Source organism: Hippopotamus amphibius, chromosome 2 (assembly GCF_030028045.1).
Source record: "Hippopotamus amphibius kiboko isolate mHipAmp2 chromosome 2, mHipAmp2.hap2, whole genome shotgun sequence".
Lineage (NCBI taxonomy): Eukaryota > Metazoa > Chordata > Mammalia > Artiodactyla > Hippopotamidae > Hippopotamus > Hippopotamus amphibius.
Genome location: NC_080187.1, coordinates 37349244 through 37368478, shown reverse-complemented (window position 1 = coordinate 37368478; position 19235 = coordinate 37349244). Strand labels below are relative to the sequence as shown.

Genomic DNA, 19235 nt, shown 5'->3' with positions numbered 1-19235 from the left:
TTACTTTATTACTTTCTGCAACCTTTTTTTCTTCACCATTTTCAGTTCAGTTATAAAATAATGCTCAAGAAACCAGGAGGAACAGTTTGAATTGCCTCAGGGTTATTTATACCCCACCTCAGTGGCTCTCAAAATATCCACACACACCTCTCAAGAGCTACATTAGCATCACCCAGAAATTTGTTTAAAAGGCCCCACCCTAGTACAGTGAATCAAAAACTCAGGAAGTGGGGCCCAGTAACCTTCCTTTTAACCAGCCCTCCAAGTGACGATTATGCAGGCTAAAGTCTGAGCGCCACTACTCCATCACCTGTGCCCTTGCTAGGAATCTACTTTTTAACTAGATCCCAGGGTGATGCATAAGCAAATTAAAGTGTTAAGAAGCTGGTCTACCTCTGAGCCATAAACCTAACCCCAATCCATATTTCCCGTACCTTATCCACACACAGGGTATTATGAACGGTTTCTGGGGATGGGAAGGGGGGAGGCCAGGAGAAAGGGCAGTGATTTTTAACCTCTTTGAATTTAAATCTTTCACTCCTATGGGAAAAACATCAGCACTGGATGCCCCAGTTAGGCAGAGCATGTTAGCAGTGTCATCTTTTGTGCGTGACAGATAGCACATAACTGCCATTAAACCATCCTGGAAATGTATTGCTCTCAGGTGTCAATACTATATTGTAAATTCTCATTTTTCTTTAAAATAAGTGAATTTCAATGTTAACCCCAGGCATAAAAAAATTACTTAAGACTAGGTAAGCTCTGTTTGTATCACTAATATTATAATGGGAATCCATCATTTTAAAACAAAGCTCAGAGACCTACCTTTTCTGCTCTAACAAGGACACCTTTTATCAACATCTTCAAGTGTATCTACCCTCCACTTCCATACTGCAGCCTCTACCCCTACAAAGCTTATGTGGAGGGGAAAATGTCCCCAGAATTCTACCTTTAACTTCCTGCTGCCTCCCTCAAAGGCTCAGACATTTTCTCTCAAAATCTGAACCCTAAAGCCCCTATCTCAGCCTCTTCCTTTGCTCTTCTCTCATTTTCCTCCATTGAGTCTCAGGTCTGTCCTGAGTCACAGGCAAACATGCTGACTTTCTCAGGAAGTCTGCCAAAGTAACTACATATACATTTGTGCTTGAGAATCATACCATCTCACTGCTATGGCAGCCTGACTCGGGCTCACACGACGATCTGCTTTTTTAAAGCACTTCCAGTTTCACTTCTAGTTCCTACCAGCCTTATGCCCCGCCCCAATGCAGCACAGCCCCCTCTCTCTGAGCTTTCCTGACCCAGGAAGTAGCACAGTCAATTCTGTGGGGCCCGAACCCAATTTCACTTGCCTCTCCCTTCTTAAAGCAATCTCAGAATCAAAATTTCTAAAGCCCCTTTTCAATTTGATAACTTTTCTTCCATACAAAGAAACTTTTAATCAAGACAAAATAAATTTGGGCCCTGGGTTTTTAATTACATAGCATCAGGAAAAATAATATAACTATTCTAGCAAACAATTCTATTTTGAAAGGAAACATATTTACATCTCAAAAGTGCCATAAAAAGATTTTGGTATGGTAAAACTAGTTTGATTTCTACACACACCCCACACAATTGTTAAAATCATTTATGTCAATTGAGACAGTTCATTTTTTTAAAGATTTTGTTCTACCAAAAGCTAGACTCAAAATATGTACAGAATTACCTAAATATTCTAGAGTCAAATTCTGACTTTAGTTTTGAACTCACGGATATTAATAACTTCATGAATTGCACACAGATTCACTTTAAGGCAAATCTTTTGACTTGTTGCCTTTGTTGAGTTTTGTGTTTATTTGTTGTTGTTGTTAAGCACACAATGGTAGCTTTTATTTAAAGTTAAAGCTCAAAAATATCAAGGAATGATCATTTCTGTTTTCAACAATATATGCACAATTTTTAATAGAAACATTGGATAATCAGATCACAAGAATTCATGACTCATATTCTTCATATATAGCAAAGACAGCCAACAATAATATCTTCCATTAGAGCCCCAAACATACTGTAACTCTAGCTATGGTCTGATGTTAAGGTTCTTAAAGAAACGCAAACCAGTAAATAGGTGAAAATTCCTTAACTATCTGGATTTAATCAGCTTTTATCCTGCCTGAATAGGAAGACTATCTTCCTCCTATGAATTAATTCTCATATTGCTTAGTAAACTGAAAGGTGAATTCATTTTTCCCTTCCAGGTATCCATAAACAAAGTAGAAGAAAAAGACTGAGTCCACAGGGCTCAACTCAAAAACAGGACATGTTCCAAAAGTTTATAACTATTGTACCTGGTTTTGACCTTAGAATCCCATTTTCCCATAGGACATTTTCTAAATGGATGGCCCACCAATGCCTATTAAGCCCACAACATAGACAAAATAATATTAGAAACACTATAACTACTTGAGAAAATTTAATCTCAGATTCCAACTTTAGGCCACCTGAAGACATAATTTTTTTTTTTTTAAAGACAGAATTTTTAACAAGCATTCCAACCAAATTTGAAGTAGTTCATTTGGGAACCACTATGCTACATTATCTTCCTCAAATAACCTACTATGCTAGACAGCATCAACACAGCACCAGGCTCTCCAACTGGTGGCTGAAATATTTATATTCTATACCACTGAATAAAGGGATATGTTTATGCTTTAGCTTCTGACAAATCAAAGTTCATTATGGAAATAAAGAAGGCTAAAAAGAAGTCTAACATCCATTCTTGTACTAATTTCAGAGAGGGAGATACTCATATCCACAAAAAGGTGGGATTCTGAGTCGGGCCAAATTTTTCCATGAGAAGTTCTGTATCTGCTTAAGTGACCAAACAAGCTTGGAATTAAGACCAGTGTTCAGAATCACAGAACATGGGAGATTTTCTAAGAAGCAATTTAAACATGCCTGTTCTGAGGTGAAGCGACTCCAATGCAGGTACTCATACTCATTATATGAAAAAGTAGGGGCTTCCTAGGTGGCTCAGTGGTTAAGAATCCACCTGCCAATGCAGGGGACATGGGTTCGATCCCTGCTCCAGGAAGATCCCACATGCCGCAGAGCAACTAAGCCCGTGCGCCACAGCTATCGAGCCTGCGCTTTAGAGCCCATGAGCCACAACTATTGACCCCATGTGCTGCAACTACTGAAGCCCACACGCCTAGAGCCCGTGCTCTGCAACAAGAGAAGCCACAGCAATGAGGAGCCTGCGCACCACAATGAAGAGTAGTCCTCACTCACTGCAGCTAGAGAAAGCCCACGCACAGCAAAAAAAGACCCAACATAGCCAATTAAATAAATTAATTAATTAATTTAAAAAAAGAAAAAGTAATGAATGACTAAAAAGAAAAGTAATTAAATTAAATAACTCCTATACTTCTCAGGAGGAGCAAAGGTAAAACTAAAGACTGCAAATTCTCTTTAGTCGCTAAGACACTGGTCACCTTTGCTTATATTCAATCTTGTTACCAAAACTTAACTGCTATGTTTGCTTAGGCTATCTATAAAGTGAGAAGTAAAGCATGATGGCTAAAAATACAGACTCTGGAATAAGACGGCGTGGGTTCATATCCTAGATAACACGCTTAATAGCTGCATCAACTCTAGCAAGTTATTTAACCTCTCTGTGCTCCAGTTTCTTCATTTGCACAATAAGGGTAATAAAAGCACCAATCTTAGAGGACTGCAGTGAAAATTAAATTAATTAATCCAGGTAAACCACTTAGGACAGAGCCTTGCACAAAAAAAGCCCACAGAAAGTGACCACTATTATCTAGATATTAAAAAATTAGTAGGGTTTGGAAAAAATGAAGGAAGATGGGAAAAATGCAAGCTGAAGCAACAATCAAAGGACAAGAGGGGAAAAAGTGATACACACACATATGAACAAGAGGGCATTACACTTCCCTGAAGAATATTCATGAAGCATAATAGAGACTGGAATTATGAAGACCCTATTATGTTGGCCTTGAATGCCAAACCAAAAAATATTTCTTTTACTTACAAGGCAGCCACTTAAATCTGTGATCTGATTACATCTGTGCTTTAAGCAATATTAATTATCATGATTATATCATATTATTTATGCAATTCTGATGTTCTCAAACCTAAAAAGTTGTTTGGTCCGCTAACACACTATTGGAGTCTATTGCTAAACTGTTGCATATCTGAATCAAATCTGAAATCCTCACTGTGTCTGGTACATAGTAGGCATTCAGTGTTTCACTGTTACTTTTACTGGCCACCAGAGAGCAGTGAAGTAAACAGTAAGAGGTTATATGTCTATGTATTATAAGAAGTATGTATTATAAATGAAGCAAATGAAGTAGCCAAGTAACAGCTGGTAAAATATAAGGCACTGCTAAACAATATACTTGCCTAAAACAGGGGTAATCAACCTCACTTTTCATTAAAAGCAGATAAAACGGAACCCTGTATATTTTTAAATCTCATAAAACTTAGCTGTCAAATTGGGACAGTCTTTTTAAGGATTATTTGGGCAATATCTTTATAATGGACTACCCAGTAATCTTACGCGATGATAAATCTAAGGCAGATTTCCTCAAGATATCCGCACTCCCATGTTCACTGCAGCATTATTCACAATAGCTAAGATGAGAAAGAACCCAAGTGTCTGATGAATGAATGAATGAAGTTGTAGTATATACATACAATGGAAACACTATTCAGCCATGAAGAAAGGAAATCCTGCCATTTGCAATAACATGGATGAAACTGGAGAACATATGGTAAAATGAAATAAGCCAAACAGAGAAAGACAAATACTTTAAGATCTCACTTATATGTAGCATCAAAAAAACCCAATTTTTTTTTTAATATAAAAGTCAAACTCATAGAAACAGAGAGTAGAATGGTGGTTACCAGGGCCTGGGGAGTGGAGGAAATGAGATGTTGGTCAAAGGGCACAAGCCTTCAGGTATAAGTTCTGAAGCTCTAATGTACAATATGGTGACTATAGTTAATGGTACTGTACTGTATACTTGCAATTTGCTAAGAGAATAGATCTTAAGCATTCTCACCAAGAAAAAAGGTAGCTATGTGAGGTGATGAATGTATTAATTAACCTGACCACGGTAATCATTTCACCATGTATACAAATATCAAACCATTGCACTGCATACTTTAAATACACACAATTTTATTTGTCAACAAAAAAGGGAGAGAGAGAGACAGAGAAAGGAAGGAAAGAGAGAAGGGAGGGAGGGTGGGAGGGAAGAAAAGTTTGAGACACTAGTGAAAGTAATATACTAATAGTTAACAAAGTAAAAAAAAGCGTTCACAAGAAGATTAATTGCCAACAGATCTTAGAAGTATATCATGACAGGATGGTTGATATAAGAGGTTGCTAAACACATATCCCCAGATTCACTGATTTTTTTTCCGTGGTGGAGGAAATCAGCTTCCCAAAATGTTAGTCAGTGCCAACTTTTAGAAACTTAAAAAAAAAAAAAAAGATTAGCAAGAGCACCCCCTGGATAGTAAGCAAGTTATATATTTGCCTTTCTCGGGCAATCAATCATTCCGGCAACACAAGCATAAAACAAAGTAGGCCTGGATTTCCACATACCTTCTTCTAAAGTACTTTTCAGTTACAATTTTAGACTAGAAAAAAAAAAAAGTTCCGGCTGTCTTGTGCTTTTTAAAGCTTCAAGTATCTTGCAAGTATTAGAATTTAAAACCCTGAAATGTACTCACTTAAACACATTCCCGTCAGCATTACCAACAACGCTCCATTATCCATTTTGGTACTGTCTCCAGATGATTTTTAATCCCCGCCTGACTTCTCCCTACCAACAAGTACTTGGATACCATCTTTACCCTGCCTGCCCCCATTACTTGGTTGTGCTTTGGGAATTATAATTACTGTGATCCCGCCTTGAGAACATCCTCAGAGCACAAAGCCTCTTTGTATGACTGGGGGTGAGGGGGGCACCTTCCAGGCTCCACAGCAAAGCGAGGGTCGTGGCACCTAGGCAGCAACGAAAGAAGATGAGCTGGGGCCACTCTGGTGGCCCTCAGGTCTGGTTCAATATTGTTCTAGGGGTTTTACTTGTGGGTGTCCAGCCCAAAGGTTCTGCAAAGCCTCTGCACCCCTCCCAAGAGCAGAGTAAAGGACAGGGCCTGTCCTGAGAGATGGAGAGCTCACCACCAAGCCCAGAAGGCCAGGGAGCAGAAGGAAGCATGAAAACAGAGAGAAAAGAAAGCAGTAGATGAAACATACTCCCAAAGAATCAGTGGCTAGTACTGGTATTACCAGCACCCAGTAGGTGCTCACTCAAGCATGTATTCAGGCAGTAACAAAAATCTACATAGGAAGACAAGTCTATTAAAAATTTTAAAAATAAGATAGCCTAAAAGCCAAATGAAAATACTTTTTGTTAATTATGAGAGTCCCACCTCCTAGGTGCAAAAGTGATTACGAAATGAATACTTGTTTTACTTTGCCTACCCTACTACTTCAGTGTAGTCTTCAAAACTGCTCACTTTTCAGCTTTGTGGCAATAAAACAGACAAACTGAAGATCAGTGAGCACCATCTGCAAACACTGAAATCAAAGGTGCTGAAGCACAACAGATACTGACAGGTAACTTGCAACTCAAGGTACATCCCAGAGGCACTACGAAATGCTCTACTACTTACTTGCCAGCTGCTCTCTCTTCCATGCATGTATTTCTTCCTCTTTATCCCTTCCTCCCTTATCTCAACAGGGTCAAATGGTTATACCAAAACTCACAATCTCTCCCTCGTTTCTACACACATTTTATCACAAAAGCAGACAATGCAGTGATAGCTTTCCATATCATGATAAACCCTAGTTTAATCCCATCATTCTCCTCCACCTGCCCAACATGGTTAACTGTCCCAAGCAGTCCCTAGAATAGCACTAATATCTATTTAAACTAAGGGGAAAAAACCCTGAAACTGCTTTGGGTAAGGCTTATAGGTGAGAACTGTTTATTCTCCTTGTGTGGGCATAAGACTACTTTTGTTAAACATTTTCAGTTTTATTTACGTACATTGTCTTTAAAAAAAAATTTCTTCAAGACAGCAGCAAAAGCACAATGGAACCCTCTATCCATCATCCTCAATCATGTTTAAAAATAATAATAAAAAAGACAACAGAAACCACTTCAAAGTGTACCTCTCCCTTGAGTCTGCAGAACAGCACTCTTCCATGACAACTGTTCTGAAAAACACACTGCCATTATTTGCAAAAGCAGTAGGAAGTCCAGTCTTGTCCTTGGTGCAGCACTTCCCCTTACTCTCTCTCCAAGAAAAAATGAAACAGCAGGAAGCATAAACAACTGCTTAATGGAAAATACAAATGGGTAAATATTTTCAAAATTGGCTAAAAAGCCTCAGGTCTTAAGAAATTCAGGAATGCTAGTGTAGGGGGAAATAGGAAGAGAAAAATAGCATAGTATTTCCCCCTCAAAGTAAGCACTATACTAATGCATGAGCAAATGTGGCGCACAGCTACCTTCTCTCTCCTTCACTTACCAGATGCTTTTGTCTTTTTAATGATTTCCTTCTCATCGTCTTTCCATAAATGATGGTATTTGTCAGACTGTTTATTCTGTACAATTTTTCCAGACCCATAACAAAGTTTACAATTTTCAGCTGTACTCTTTGGTTCAACTGAGCATGGTAATGCAAAGTCAGGGGTAGGCCCCTTCCCATGACAAGCTCACACGGAGAAAACTCTAGGAGCCCAGGCCCAGCAGTGACCAGCCCTCTTCGCAGAGCCTGTGGTGAGTATGGTCGGGTAACACCTGGACCAACAGCTCCAAAGCCGCAGGGCCATGCTAGTTCATACAGCACCTTTGTGAGGATTAGAAAAGGGTGCCCCCATTAAGAGGCCACAGTTCCACACCAGGTGTTCATCTCGGTAAGTGGAGCACAAAGTGGGCTTCCACCCCGCCTTGCAAAACAAAACAAGCGCCCCGTGCTGAGTACAAGCCATACAACCCTAATCAGCAGCCCCGCAAAAGTGTACCTGGGGCAAAATTGAGCCTCCAAAGTCGGTTTCCAGAAAGATGAACCTCACCAACCACAAACAGGCATTTCACAGATTTCATTACCAGAAATCCTCACACGTGTTAACACAAATTCATTCATAAACATATTAGGACTAGAGCAAAAAGGGTCCAGCAAAGAAGAAAACTAGCAAATTTGGGAGAAAGGAAACTCTTCCATCTAGAAGAATAATCAGTTGTTCCCAAAGTCCCTAATCTTTGACTACAGGCTCAAATAGCTGAACTTCAAATGCATGTGCTAAGCTACAACACACAGTCACTCTCATTTGCAGAGAAAGGCATGATCACATACATTTACCTTTGGGGGTATATTTCCTCCAATTTGTTAGTTTTCCTTCCCAGTCAGACACTTTTTTGCTCCTATTCTAACTATAAAACCACATGTAAAACCACATGTAGTGATACATGTGGTTAAAGTTTGTAAAACCTGATAAATACCCCTGGTGAATGGTGGGCCCCTTAGCTACCTGCATGAAAATAAGAGGAACAGACAACCTGGATTAGGAAGGGTTTAACATTCAATGGCTTCCAACCCTATCATTCTTTTATGCCCTACAAAAGAGCTAAATATCACATGGGTCCAAATTAGTCCCAGTCATGCAAGAGGGGCAACGGAAGGCAGCCTGGGGACTAGGCTGGGCAAAGCTGAGAAGGAGTACAGCCTAGAGCCAGAAGAAACCTAAGGCAGTGAGTGGCTCTCAAACTTTAGTGGGCATCATAATTTACTAGGGAACATGTTTAGAATCAGATTTCTGGGTCCCTCCCTACATATGATAGATGAATGTCCTGGAGCACTTATATTTTGACAAAGCTCAAACTGCTGACTTAGGTCCACCAGAAAGTTTAGAAAGACTGGGAAATCCTCCACGTGCCTGTCAGCTGTTCCAAAATAAAAGTCATCCATCACAAAATCAGGCTTCTGCAGGTCAGAAAGGGGTGAGAAAAGGATCACCAGCCAGCATGCCTAACAGGCTGTGTTGGGCTGGAGCCTGTAACTAGAGTTTCATTATTATGCGACAAAAACCCTGTGCTAAGTAAACAAGAAATTGTTTTGCATGTGAGAAATATTTCAAACACCTGAAAAATATTTAAAATAATATAATGAATATCTCTTCTACATCCAAGATAAGCAAATCTTAATTTGCAATTTTCTGATTCAGATTTGTTTCATAATAGAATACTAGATAAAATTAAAGCCCTCTGTGTACCCCTGACCAATCCCATTCCCCGTCCACTCTTTGGAGAGACAACCACCACTCTGAATTTGGTGTTCGTTGCTACCATGAATGTTTTTATACTATCACTGCACATGCACACACAGACAAGATTATTTTGCATGTTTTCAGATTTTATGCAAGTGGAAACATTCTCTAATAATTCTTCTGTTACTTGCTCCCCACCCCCTATTATGTTTGTAAGATGCAACCATTTTAATTCATGTATCGTTTCTTTTTCACAGTGCTCTAATATTCAATTGTGTAGGACTATCTAACAATTTATGTATTTCCCTGTTGGTGGACATTTAAGCGGCAATAAACATTTTTGTACTTCTTTTGCACTTATTTTCTTGGACAAGTGTGCAAAGATTTCTTAAAGTATATACCCAGAAATGGACATTTTAGGTAAACAGATTTGTTTGTCCTCCTTCAACTAGACATCACTATGCTACCCTCCACAGTGGTTGTACCCACTTCCATTCCCACCAGCAGTATATAAAAGGTGGCTTCCCCATAACCGTACTAACAGGTTATCGCAGCATTTAATTTTTGCCAATCTGATAAGTGTGAAATGGCATCTCACTGATGTTTCAATTTGCATTTCCTTGATTTTAAGTCTTTGACAAGTAAATTTTCATGGTTTTATGTATATCTGTTGTTTTTCTCAGTTTTTTAGAAAAATTTTACCCATCTTGTCTGAATCAGGGCAGTTCTTCCCAAAGAACCTTGCCAACAGCCACCACAACTGGAAAGCTGAGGTGCAGGAGGGCAGCAAGAAAACAGCTGACTTAAACAAGGAATCATTTTGGACAAAGGACCCTAATTAATGCATTGCTAATTAGCCTTTCCCTTCCCTCTTTTGTCAAGCCTCACTTCCAAGACAATACTATGGGCCTGCAGCCTTAGAACAGGAGAGAGAATGGGGGTGGGGAGTATGAAAGCGAAAACATTTATGTAAAAGTACTTACAACTGCCTTTATGCAAAGAAAATGAAATGACTGTAGACCAGTACCTATTACTCAACCTTGTAAGATACCATCCACCTCTAACAGACTCCTTTCAAGCTCAGTACCTTTAGCCCCTTCTTTGAAACAGCCCAACCTTTTCCTCTACATTAGCCACTGTCCCCCACCCTTCAAGCAACCCTTTCATCTCCCTTCCCCCACAATGACTAAATATCCTCTCCTTTTCCCCCATTCTACAGCTTCTATTTTCTAGCTCCACAGGACCCTCTCCATTGACTATAACACCACTCTCTCTCCGTTGCCTCTAGAACCCCAAGTCCCTTTCCAAGATGCATCCACAATAAAAACAACCCACTCGAAAAAAAAAGAGAGAGAGAGAATCCCAGGCGGTACATGGCTCTGTTCCATGCCAGGCAGGCGGGTGACTTGTCCCAATCCTCTCACTTCCTTCCCCCTTCACGCCTGGGATAGTTGCTCTTTCTCTGGGGGTTGCCCAAGCGTGACACGTCCAGACCACCTGGGAAAACCTCATTTGGCTTTCTGTGGCAGAAACGTCTTTTCTAGGACCATACATACACTTGTTTGGGGCATGAATGAAACTCGGGCCATTTCGTGAAAAAAAGACACCTTACGGGCGTCTCCACAAAAGCAGGCAGGCCTCCCTCCTATTAATTTCAGCTGGACTGGTTTAGTCCGTGCAGTGGTGGGGAAGGTGGCCTGGCAGAGATCAAATGGTCCCCGCGATAAAAAGTTTCCTAAGCTCTGACCCACTCACTCAAGAAAGCCCTCTTCCCCGAGAGGACAACCTCACAGGAGTCTCTCCCCCTGCGGCTCCCCAAATCGGCTCCCCAGGACACCACCAACCTCCCAAATCAGCCGCCGCTCCTCGGTCCCAGCCTGCAAGAGACCCTTTCTCCTAAGCCAGCCCCAAAAGCTCTGGGTGGGCGTGCCTGGGGCCGGGACCCAGCGCCCCCTCCTCCGCGACCGATCTCTCTCGCTCTTCCGCCTCCCAGCGCCCCCTGCTCCGGGCCCACGGCGGCCCAGGGTGGCCCTGGGTCCCAGCCAGGCTACGACTTTCGCCGGCTATGTGACCTTGGGCAAGTCACTTCCCCCGGCAAGCCTCAGTTTCCTCCTCCGCCCAGCGCAGACCCAGAGAGGTCCTGCCCTGCCCACCCGAGGAGAGGGGGTTACCCACCGGGTGGGAAAACGCTTTGTGAGCCGCCCGGCGCAGCGGGGACGCAGGGCTCACAGAGGCTCCGGGGCTCCGGGGCCGGACTAACCCGACCCGGACCACGCTCCACCCCCTCGGCGCGGCCGGGCGGCTGGACCACACGCCTCTGAGCCCTCCCCACCCCCGGGACCAACCCACGCCCCTCCCCGCCTGGCCCGCTCCTGGACCCCATACCTGCTCCCGGCGCTCGGCCGCAGGCGCCGCCACCCTGGGCGCCCGCCCGGAGAGGCCCGTGGCCCGGAGGGCTGAGGCGGCCGGCGGCGGCGGGTTCGGGCCGGGGCGGCGGCGGCGGCGGCGGCGGCGGGGGGCGCGGGCGGCGCGGGGGCCCGAGCTCGGCGGGGCCCGGCCTGGGAGACGACGGCTGAGGCTGGAAGTGCGCGGCGGCCGCGGCTGCTGAGGAGGCGGCGGCGGCGACCGCGGCGGCGGCGCTTCCGCTCATGGCGGGGCCGCGAGCGGCGGCTCCGGCTGCGACTCGACTCCGGCGCGGCGGGCGCTGCCTGGGCCCCGGCCGGCAGCGGCGGTGGCAGTGGCGGCGACGGAGGCGGCTCCCGGAGGGGGAGGAGGCGGAGCCGGGAAGCGGCGGCGGCGGCGGAGGGGGCGGGGACGCGGAAGGGGGGCGGGGACGCAGCGCTGCCGCCGCCAATGGGCGGCGGGCTCCCGGCCGAGGCTCCCGGGCTGGGCGGGCGGCGCCGTGGGGCATCCTCTGCTGCTGCCGCTCGCTGGGGCGGGGAGGGTGAGGGCCGCCCGCCGGGAGAGCCCGGCTTCGGGGGCCGCTCCGCCCCCGGTCCGCCTCCGGGGCGCGGCCGGGGGCCTCCGGGGCAAGGCCTCTCGCGACCCAGGCCCGGCTGTGCCAGGGGCTCCGCCGCGGCTGCCTGTGGCGCGGGTGTCGGCGCCCGCGAGTTTGCCGGGGGCTTGGTCCGGGTAGCTGCTGCCCGCCGGCGCGCCCGCCTGCAGGCTCCCATTCCACGGGTTGTGCAGCCTCGGCCTCCTTCCTCCACCTCTCCCCACTCTGGAGCCACAGCCTCCTCTCCTCTCCCTCTTGGCTGTTTCCTCAAAGTTTTTCCTTTTCAGACACTTAGGAAAGAAACTCTCCCTTCCCTTCTTGGGCTGTGTCTCAAGTGATAAATCAATCCCTGCGGACCCAGAGAGGGTAGCAGAAGCAGAAACGAAACAGATGGAGATGCGCTGCCTTATCTGAGTCTAGAGACCCATCTTAAATTATGAGCAGAAGCCAGCCTGGCTCAGCCCTGGCCCCTCGGCCCCTTTCTCTGACTTTCTTTTCCTCTTTCTTACTTTAAACGCCCTTGTTGTTAAAAGACTTACAGGAAACCATCTAACTTGGCTTGGCCTAGTCTCAAAAGAGGGAGAGACTTTGAGCTGCAGAAAGGCTTTTGAGTTGTGCTGACAGCTTTTTTATGAGAGAATAATTCTGCAGATTCATGACCCTCTTGCACCCTCCTCTCCTTGGATGTGATGTTAGCTCCTGAACCCACTTTCCTTTCATGATTCTCTGAGTCTCATATTAAAGCTATAGAGGAGCTAAATAAAGTCAATCATGTACTAGGAATGCCTCTAAGTACAGTCATGTGGGTGAGAGTGCAACTAAACTGCTCAATGGATCATTTCAATAAAGTATTATCCTCAGCCTTTCCCTCAAGTGGGGCCTGAGCAGGGAGAGCGAGAGGTACAAGTTGACAACGGATGGTGCTACAGTGGTGGGCTGGCCCCAGGAGAGAAGTGGAGATGAATCTTTGGCAACAGGCATTTCAGATTCCACCCTAACACTTAACTGTGTGATCTTTTCAGTTATACAATCATGACCAATGCTAGACACTAGGATACAATGATAAAGATACAGTCCAGGTCTTTAAAGAGTTTACAATCTGCTTGGAGGCTGGTGAGATATATTCTTAGAAGTTAAGAATTTAAGGATGAATAGGAGGAGGAGGTGGAGCAGATTGGAGGAAAGTGGACTGGGAAGATATTAAGATTATAATCAGCCAAAGGACCTAGTATTTCCTGAATCCCACCCTTGACTTGTCATGGAGGATGCAGGTAATATAGTACTAGCTGGGTTTGGTCCCAGTGCCTACTGTAGAATGCCCGTAAGCTATAGCATTCTTCTCTCCTTTGATAAGTCTCATATCCTTGAAGGAAATAAGGCCTATTTCCATGCCAAAGCCCAAGCTCCAGTTTCAGCTCTTAGAACTGCAGTTTGGTCATATGTTTTGCCCACCATCTCTAGAAGAAAAGGGGCAGGAAAACAGTTTAATTCAGTAACCAAAGGAGCCCACTGAGGCTGCCTTGCAGGCCAGGGAGAAACAAGGGAGAGGGCCAGGCCAGGCCCTGGGCCATCTCACCTTGCCAGTTAAGAGGTGCGAAAGAAAGAATGGATGACATCCGTGTGTTCCGTGACCTTTATCTCTGAAAATTTCCATCCTCCAGCAATGATGGGGAAGAGAGATGAGCATGATGTGTTTAGGAAACCACAAGTTTAACAGGGCTGGAGCACAGCCTGGGTGGTGAATTGAGAGAAGAGATCAGACTGGAGAGTCAAGAGGAGACCGGAAGACCATGAAGAGTCTTTTGAGTCCCATGTTAAGGCATTTGAACTTAATCCAAGTGCTAAAGGAAGCTATTGAAGGGTTTAGTGAGAGTGACATGATCATATTAGATTCTGGAAAGACTCTGGCTGCTCTGTAGAAAATAGACTGGAAGGGAATAAGAAGAGAGGTAGTAAAACCAGGTAAAAAGCTATCATATCAGGTAAGGGATGAAAGTGACCCAAATTGAGGCAGAGATGGTAGGAACAGAGAGAGATTAATGTAGTAGCATCACCAAGACATAGCTGTTGAGGGAGGTGAGAGAGAACCAAAGATGACAGATTTTTGGCTTGGGCAACTGGGTGATAATGGTGCCATTCATGAAGGTAGGGAATACAGGATGGGGAAGAGAGAACTACAATCCTGGTTACATCAGTTTATTTCTCTAACCCTCACTCACCTCATTCATATAAGGCAGAAGGGCAGACGGAGCTGTCTAGAGTCACTACTATACAGTTACTAATGTCCTTCTAAGACTGGTACCCAAGATTTACAAACAGAGGCAAGATAGCAGAATTGCCCTTTTCACTTTTTGTTTCATTTTGTTTTATTATGGTAAAAAATACATATCGTAACTTTATCATTCTAAGCATTTTCAGGTATACAACTCAGTGGCATTAGCTACTATCTTAGTTTGGGCTGCCATAACAAAATACCATAAACTGGTGGTTTAAACAACAGAAATTTATTTTCTCACAATTCTGGAGGCTGAAAGTCGAAGATCAAGATGCCATATGGTCAGTTTCTGGGTGATAGCTCCCTTCCTAGCTTATAGATGGCTGATTTCCCACTGTGTCCTCACATGATGGGGAGAAAAAGAAAGCAAACTCTCTGGTGTCCCTTCTTATAAGGGCACTTATCTCATCTTGAGGGCCCCACCCTCATGAGCTCAAAACCTAAAATTTCCCCAAGGCCCCATCTACAAATACTATCACATTGGGAGGTTAGGACTTCAACATATGAATTGGGGGGGTGGGGTGGGGGCGTGGGGGGAACTGCATAATTCAGTCCATAGCAACTATATTCACAATATTATTCAACCATCACCACCATCCAGAATGTTTTCATCATCCTCAAACAGAAACTCTGTATCTATTAAGCAATAATTCTCCCACTCTCCTCTCTCCCCAGTCCCTGGTACCTCTACTCTGCTTTCTGTCTCTATGAATTTGCCTATTCTAAATACCTCATACAATATTTGTCCTTTTGGGTCTGGCTTATGTCACTTAGCATAATATTTTCAAGGTTCAACCATGTTATAGCATGTATCAGAATTTTATTTCTTTTTAAAGCTGAATAATAGTCCATTATATGTATACACCACATTTGTTTATCCATCAATGGACATTTGTGTTGCTTTCACCTTTGGTTATTGTGAATAATATTGTTGTGAACATTGGCATACAGTATTTGCTTGAGTCCCTTTTTTCCATTCTATTGAATTCTACCTTGGAGTGGAATTGCTGCATCATATGGTAATTCTAGGCTTAACTTTTTGAGCAACCACCAAACTGTTATCCACAGTGGCTACACCATTTTACACTCCCAGTGGCAATACACAAAGGTTCCAATTTCTCTACATCCTCATCAACACTTGTTATTTTCCATTTTTTCTTTTATATATCAGCCTAGCCATCCTAATGGATGTGAAGTGGTATCTCATTGTGGTTTTGATTTGCATTTCCCATTTCACTTTCCAGCCCAGCATAACTATTACTTGCATTTGTTTTCCAGCGTGGTTTGCAAAAATTTGGGGGGTGGTGTCGATAAAGGAGGGAGATTGTAAGAAAATACTGACAGAGTAATTTCCTGAAAACTTGTAACAATGATAGACTTCTAACATGTAAAACCAAAAGAAGAGCAGGATTGTCTTGGCTATGCTGCAAAATAACACTCTGCGACCTTAGCAACTGAAGGACTCCAGATGAGTGACAGTGACAGTCGTAATCATGCCCAGTAAAGGCAGTGGAAATAGCAATGCCAAATGGAAGGGGCCAGAGCTGCAGACGATGGATTTATGTACCAATACCACATGACTACACTTGTTCACAAGCGCATCACGAACACCTGTGAAACACCTCTGAGGTTTCCCTGAAACACCTGGGAATGTATATTGCAGGTGTAGGTGAGGGCAAAAGAACACATGCTGACCATTTTTTCTCACTGTCACAACACTAATAAGTGTTAGTTTCTATTTCCTTAGGCTAGATTCCTAAAAGTAGAATAGCTAGGTCAATGTTTTTAATGATTTGACTTTCCAGAATGATTATAGTAGCCATTTATTTATTTAGTCATTTACTTATTTTTACTTAAATAGAGGGCATTGACTCGATCCTATTCCTCACTTGCAAACCTCTCACATTGGTGTGTTTATTTATTAGTCTCTTTTACCCATATTTTCCAACCTCATTCCCCTTTCTCACCATAGGAAAACATTCCAGTCTGTTTAGTGTACATCCTTTTGTCCGCAGGTGTTTATTTGAAATGTGTATCATTGTTTTAGATGCGTGCATTTTTTTCTTATGTAAATAGTATTATTATAAAAACTATTTTTTCTTTTTTTCTTCCTTGCAGCAACGTGTTTTGTTTTGGTTTTTTTTGCTGTGTGCGAGCTTTCTTTTAGTTGCGGCGAGTGGGGGCTACTCTTTGTTGTAGTGTGCTGGCGCCTTATTGCCGTGGCTTCTCTTGTTGCGGAGCACGGGCTCTAGGTGCGTGGGCTTCAGTAGTTGCAGCACATGGGCTCAATAGTTGTGGCGCATGGGCTTAGTTGCTCCATGGCATGTGGGATCTTCCTGGAGCAGGGATCGAACCCATGTCCCCTACATTGGCAGGTGGATTCTTAACCACTGCACCACCTAGGAAGCCCCAACAGCAGCAACATGTTTTTAATATCTAGTCCATTGCTTCTAACTACTGCATAGTACTCCATCCACCATATTTTGCCCAAGGGCTTCTTCAGTTATGGACACCCAAATTGTCTCCAACTCCCCACAACGAAAAACAATGCTGCTGTGAATGTGTTCATATATGCCCCTTATTGGGACCTGTGAGATTTTGGGGTGGTTATATATCCAGTAGCAGAGCTGAATATTTTATAGTTTTTTTCTACTTTGTATAGCTTTGATTTTCATTTTTTGATTATTGATAAGGATATGTGTGTGTGTGTGTGTTTGTATTTCTTTAACAATTGTATTCTTCCAGGAATTTTCTGACCACATCCTCAGCCCCATACTCCATTGCTTCTTTAAAGACTAATTTAGTCTGTAATTGATTGTAGCACATTGAATAAATGTGATACATGAGTCCACACTGTGAATCCATAATGATACTCATAGAGAGAAAGAAGAAAAAAACTTTTTGGACCAATGGAAATACTATGACACCAACTTCTTTGTCAGGAAATTGATAATTAAAGAGAAAGAATGTAGCACTTAACCTGCCATTTTGGGAAGAAATTAGGTTCATTCCCAATTGAGGAGGGAAAACTCTTCTTTACAGAAGAATGTCAGCTAATAAATGTAGAAGGACTGATAGAGTTAGAAAATCACCATTTTGTAATCTCAGATAATTGATTCAGGCAAGGATCATCAGTGAATGTTAAACTATTACAAAAGAAAGAAAGAAAGAAAAAAGAGCAACCTACCATTTTATCAATTCGTACCATTCACTTGCCCTGGAACACTTGCAATTTGGCTTCTGCTCTCACCGTTCTATTGAAATGCAGTGTGTGAAGGACAGTGATGACTTCTCAATTGCTAACCACAATGGCCTTTTCTCATCCTCCATGATCTCCTTATGGTATTTACATTAGAGGCTGCCTCCTTTATTCTCTAACTCTCTCCTTTCATCCACAAAAGACTGGTTATCTGTTACTGTATAACAAATCAACCTTATTATTAACAAGTTATTATTATTTCCCATGGTTCTGTGGGTAGACTGGGCTCATTTGGGTGTTTCTCATTCAGAATCTCTTATAAGGTTGCAGTCAGGTTCTAGCTGGGGCTAGAGTTATCTGAAAGCTCAACTGGGATAGATATTCAAGATGGCTTCCTCACTTACTTTTCTGGTCCCTAAGCTGAGATGGCTGGAAAAGCTGGGGGTTAGCTGGGCATCTCTCTTTCTCTCAATGTGGCTAGCTTGGGCTTCCTAAGCTAGCACAGTGGTCTCAGGATAGAGAGAATCCTTTTTGTTTGTTTGTTTTAATATTTATTTATTTATTTAGGTTGCACCGGGTCTCAGTTGCAGCAGGGGGCTCCTTAGTTGTGGCATGCAAACTCTTATTTGTGGCACGCATGTGGGATCAAGTTCCCTGATCAGGAATCGAACCTGGGCCCGCTGGCATGGAATCTTATCCACTGTGCCACCAGGGAAGTCCCATAGATAGACTTCTTACAGAGTGCCTGGCTCTCCCTAGAGTAAATGTTCCAAGTGTCCCAGGTCAAAGCTGCAAGGCTTCTTATGAGACAATTAATGCTCTCTTTCTCATCCAGTATGTATCATCCACTAGTCCAGCATTGGGCTTTTTTTTTTTTTTAACAATAATTTATTTATGTATTTATTTACTTAATTAATTTATGTATTTTTGGGGCTGCATTGGGTCTTCATTGCTGCCCGTGGGCTTTCTCTAGTTGTGGCAAGTGCAGGCTACTCTTCGTTGCGGTGCGTGGGCTTCTTAGTGAGGTGGCTTCTCTTTTTGCAGAGCACACGCTCTAGGCACCTGGGCTTCAGTAGTTGTAGCACATGGGCTCAGTAGCTGTGGCACTTGGGCTCTAGGGAGTGAGGGCTTCAGTAGTCGTGGCTCGCAGGCTCTAGAGCACAGGCTTAGTAGTTATGGCAAACTGGCTTAGTTGTTCCAAGGCATGTGTGATCTTCCCAGCCCAGGGATCAGACCCATGTCCCCTGCATTAGCAGGCAGATTCTTAACCACTGCACCACCAGGGAAGTCCCCAGCATTGGGCTCTATAGAAGGGAAAAAGAACCTAAAGACCCTTCCAAAGATGAGTATAAAACCCATCCATATCTTTATTGTTTCATTTTTGACTGTGTGTGCATCCATATCTAACCCCAAAACAATTTTGAAATACTCTATATCGTCTTTCAAAAGCATTTAATTTAGTTTTCATAGAACCAGGAAG

At 43.4% G+C, this 19235-nt stretch overlaps 1 protein-coding gene across 3 annotated transcripts in view; it reads right to left on the bottom strand.

The window, feature by feature from the left end:
• RNF38 (ring finger protein 38) overlaps positions 1-11799 on the bottom strand; it is a 168713-nt gene extending 156914 nt beyond the window's left edge. For 2 of the 3 annotated variants that reach the window (XM_057722220.1, XM_057722226.1), the window contains exon 1: positions 11672-11799. The gene's annotated coding sequence lies outside the window, so the exon portion shown is untranslated. The remainder of the gene's footprint in view (positions 1-11671) is intronic. The other variant, XM_057722222.1, reaches the window with a different exon arrangement.
• Positions 11800-19235: the final 7436 nt, after the last annotated feature.